Source organism: Engraulis encrasicolus, chromosome 15 (assembly GCF_034702125.1).
Source record: "Engraulis encrasicolus isolate BLACKSEA-1 chromosome 15, IST_EnEncr_1.0, whole genome shotgun sequence".
In the NCBI taxonomy this organism is placed as follows: Eukaryota; Metazoa; Chordata; class Actinopteri; order Clupeiformes; family Engraulidae; genus Engraulis; species Engraulis encrasicolus.
Genome location: NC_085871.1, coordinates 44,541,553 through 44,546,552, shown reverse-complemented (window position 1 = coordinate 44,546,552; position 5,000 = coordinate 44,541,553). Strand labels below are relative to the sequence as shown.

Below are 5,000 nucleotides of genomic sequence, written 5' to 3'. Positions count from 1 at the left end.
TAAACCTTTCTTTCATGAATTGTTGCATTAGTTGTACAGTGAGTATTGTAAGTGGAATAAATCTCAGACATGCTGTATTTTCAATCACCCAACCACTGTCTCTATCTCTCTACACAGACCAGCCTATGATCACAGGTGATGCAGTGATTGGTGATGGCTATGGTTTTCTTCCCACAGAACTAAACATGCTAAAACGGAAAAGAAGACAAGAGGACGTGTCATCCATGGCAGTGTGTCATTCTCCCGCTGATGGTCCACTTTGCAGAGAAATATGAGGGGCTCATTGTACTGGTTAATGTAAGTATTACATACCTGATTAATGTAAGTATTACACACCTTTTAATAGTAACTAAGATCAGGATAATTAAATGTCCCGTTACTGACAACAGTGCTTCACAACCAGGTGTTCCACAACCATGCTGTACAATAACTTTTTGTTTAACAGATTGAGCTGGTAGTGATTCAGGTGACATCTGTACTCTAATGCTACTCTAATACAAATACCAGCAGAACATAAAAATTCGCCATTTTGAAAGAAGATTAAAAACCAAATATCAGAGCTGGCCAGATCTTTCCTAGTACTTGTAGAACAGAAAGGTAAAAGGGAGATTGATTTTACAACAAGGGATTACAGGCTCAAATCCCTCCCTTACCTCTCCCTAGTCCTTCCTCCATGGCTACTTGAGCAAGCCACCTAACCCCTCATTGCTTCAGTGGCTGTAACCAGAGCCATACAGAGGGAGAGTTAAGCGAATGGAGGACCAGGAGTTATATTGCAGCCCCGCCTTTCAACGAGATTGAGGTCGTGCCTAAAGCGGCTGTCTTTCCATAGACTCAACATAGAACCATCACATAAAAAGCCAAAAATAAGGACTAATGAACTATACTGCGGGGTAATCACCACAAATATGTAAACTATCAACTGTCTCTGTAATGATGATAATCACAACAGTTTTACCATCTGTGATGTTTATCTGAAGTTATTACTACGAATAGCGAGTCTTGTCATATTCCCTGCATTGCATCGCATTGCATTTGATGTGTGCTACGCCCACTTCTAGGCACTAACATTCGCATCGCTAAGCAGTTCTGAGACGCTAAAATGGCTAATTTTACTAATGCGGAAGTCGGCCCTAGGACACAGTGGAGATTGCCCGACTCTCCCTCTTTATGGCTCTGGCTGTAACCAATGCCCTGTATAAATATCTAGTGTACGTCTCTTTGAATAAGAGTCAGCTAAGTGTGTAATGTAATGTGATGTACGTTGTGCACAGTATCATAGATTGCTACCCCACACTGATATTTAGTCTCAAAGTGTGCCACACTTAAAGAAAAAAAATGCTATGTTAATTCCTGATTTGGAGAGTTGATTCCATGTTGTCCATATTGCCAAATATGGATGTCTAATGAGTTGTTATATGTATAGTATTTATGGAGGTTGTATGGATTGTCTTACAGGCATATCCAGACAGGCAGGGCTGCAGACTGACCTCTTTTATATTTTTAAGTGTGGTATAGTCTACAACTAATGTTCCATTAAAACGTTTTGTTTGGGAGAAAGAGAAAGGAGAAAGAAGTTTGGTAGAAAGAAGAAAAAAAGTTTTTATTTCGTTAATGTATGCACCATATACTATATTTGTCCGATTTGGGTACTTCTCATTTCTTCATTTATATCTTAATACAGTATAAGAAAAATCATAAGGAACAGTTCATTAATTTTGTCTCAGTGTAGTTTCCTTGGTTTTTTACTCTGCATTAACGCCATCTACTGGACACTTTCATCATGAAAAAGTGAATGCATGGCTTATAGTTTCTATTCTCTTGTTTGGAACTAGAGTTCAGTTTATTATAAATATTCAGTGAGGCCAGTACACATAGTGCAGCAAAGTGTTAGAGTTCAGACTGCAGAGTATGTATGCAGGAGTGTTGACATTTGAAACGACCCCCCACTCCACACACACAATGTAATGGGGACACAATTCTGACCCTTACCTCCCCACCCATACACTTCCCTTTATATATGCATATCTAGTGCAATTCAACATTTTGACCAGAAAATGTTAAACTATCCCTAATTCAGAATGGGCTCGTTATGAAATATCACAAGCATATATTAACAATGTTTTCATCCAGAAAATACAGGTTTATGAATACTAGGTGAATATTAACGCTTGCCAGCACTTTTGGGTAGTCTGGAACTTTTGGGTCATGATGGCTTCAATTTAAAAAAAAGTGAAAATGTGTTCTGACTCCTGTTTTTTTTGTTTTGCTTTATTGTCTTAAAGGTCTTCCCAGTGGTGATGTAGAGCTGATGTGGAGGCAACAGTGCTGCTTCCTTCGTCCTTCCTTTCTTCAAGACCTGCGTTTTTTGTCTTTTGCCAAACTTAAGCCAGTATCTTATACCAGCGGTTCTTAACCTTTTTTTCTTAACGCACCCCCTTACCTGTGTCCAAGATATACCGCGCACCCCCAGCCCAAACGTCTACATGTGTATACGCTGAAATGAAACTAAAAATGATTTAAGTGATTCATTAGGCTACAATGATTCTTGCTTGAGACTCAATACCTCAATACCTTTACACGAGGACCAAAATGTGTTTTAATTTGGTCTTAATTTTGCCTAATTAGAATGTTAGCTAGCTGAATTTTAGTCACAACCTCAACACAAACAAAATTCCGTGCACCCCCTGAAATCTCTGGCGCACCCCCAGGGGGTGCCCGCACCCCAGGTTAAGAACCACTCTCTTATACAGTAGAAACTAAGCCTAACACTTGAAGCCCCGTAGGCATTGCTTGACTGACACCAATCTGACGAGCTTGCTCAGCCGGTGGAATCTCTTGTATACATGAATAAGCAAACTGGACGTGTTCTTTCTGAACGTTATTAATTGTGGCTCACCACAATGTTGAAGTGCATACAGTAGCAGTACGCCAAGTCAGCATTGTATGCAATAGTCATTAACAGGAATGAAAAACAACAGAAGTTTATCATGCACACACCGAGTGTAGCGTTCAAAACTGTTTGTGTTCCCCTCCGCCAGGCAACACCTGTCATCTGAGCAAAGGTTCTCCCACGTGTGACCCCCAATTGCGTTGCAGTGCCATTGTACAATTACAGCATCACATTATGTTTAACAGTCTTATTGCTTTAGTACTTTTTTATTAGAGGTGATGTAACCCTTTCATGGGGAAGGCAGTAGAAAAAGTATTCATCTAAATTATGTTTATTCATCAAAACATCAAATGATGTTGTCACACTCAACAGATTGGATGATGAGCATTGGGCCTGTTTTTGTTTTGTGATATATTTACATTGTAGTTTGCTGATGAGTTTTTGTACATGACTACAGTGATGGGCAAATGTACGTTTCTGTGTTTATTGCATTATTGTCTTAACACCTTTTCATTATTGCTGTGCTTTATTTGTATGCTATTGTGCATTGGTGGTGATACCCTGTGTCTCATATGATATGACCTACACCTTACATGTATTCCTGGGACAAGAGTGTGCCGGTTGTGCATATCTACCACCAACTACTCAGACAACCCAAGGCCATCTGCTTCTAACACCTGGAACTAAAAAACAGACTGATGCTGTGCTTTTAAGCGTTTAATAAACTTTGTTTTAGCTACACTGACTTGCGTGGTTCTTAAAATGAACAGATTATGCCTGAGCAAAATGTGATGGATATTTTTGTTGTATATTATGAACCCCAAGGAACCCTCCAGCTCTCCAAATCACCCTCATATCTGTTACCTTACAGTATGTGAAACAGATGGAGTTTAAACATCTTTTGTACCTATAAGAAGCAAGTAGGCCTAGGTCTAAACTTAAAGACTGGTCAACTTTCCTGTTGTCTTATCTTGTGTAAAGGATAGCAGATTTTACTTTTACTTCATAGGCCTATAGGCTACTTTTCATAAGCTAGAACCAGGATATAGGCTAGCTAGGCTGCTGTGTGTGCACATTTGACTTTGTGTATTGTCTGTTTGTACTAAAGAGTTGTTTGGGCCTAGAAGTACAGACATCACAAGTCCACCTCCCTGATATTGATAGTGGCTCCCTGATGCCCGAGAGTCAGATAAAATCCCTGATTTTAGATCATGCAAGTTAGCAGGCTTTTTTGTAATTTACAATGCAGCTAGGGTTGCCACATTTCAGTGGTAAAAAACCGGGACACATTGACACGCAAAACATTAATGATATGTGTTCATTTCAATGGGGTAACATGAAGACATGCATTATGAAACACCGGGACAGCTATTCCATTTACCTGGACAGACCATTAAAACAGGGACGTGTGGCAACACTAAATGCTGGATAGAGAAAGATATAACTCGTGCAGAATGCGTGGATTGGAATACTTCAAATAGATTGCGCGAGCTCAGCCCACTTCAGAGTAGAAAGTCCCAGGAAAAATAGTAGGCAGGTGTTCATGTCCATGCAGACTGGACGATAGAAAAGACATGACCATACAAATGTTTAAACACTAATGCCGTTTTGTTTGTCGGGGTGTCGAGGCTCGATAAGCATCTCCCTGAAATGAGTTTCTGTAACTTGGGATGTCTGGAAGTATGACTCGTGAATGCAAGGCAAATTGTAGCCTACCCAGGGCGAAATGTTTCATTCATGTCAATGTAAGGAAGGAGCGTTTGTATCTGGCATTGGCCAGAATCAGTGTGGTTTAAATGGGCACCGTTCATATCAAGCAATGCTGAATGTAAGTTCAAGTTTGTTGAGAAAAATACCATTGTATGCTTTTGCTGGCTGGTAATGAAATTGGATACACGAGTAACTAAAATGACTGGCTCACTAGTGGCAATGGCTAATACCACAAACAAAACAAAAACAAAGTTGCAAAACCATATTTATGGAACTAGAAGATAAATAGACAGCTAACATTGAGCTACTGGTAGCAAACCAGAACGAGTGCTAGCTTGCCAGTAAACAGTAAGCTAGCCACATAATAAACAGCTCGCCTACTACAAGTTAAAAAACT

General features: G+C 39.8%; 1 protein-coding gene and 1 long non-coding RNA gene across 2 annotated transcripts in view; both read left to right on the top strand.

Moving 5' to 3' along the window:
- LOC134464762 (protein kinase C-binding protein NELL2a-like) overlaps window positions 1-5,000 on the top strand; it is a 192,509-nt gene that overhangs the window by 87,593 nt on the left and 99,916 nt on the right. The gene's annotated exons all lie outside the window — the stretch shown is intronic.
- Window positions 187-3,632, top strand: LOC134464677 (uncharacterized). Its single transcript, XR_010038014.1, has 2 exons — window positions 187-297; window positions 2,286-3,632. It is a non-coding gene; the product is annotated as an uncharacterized LOC134464677 (long non-coding RNA).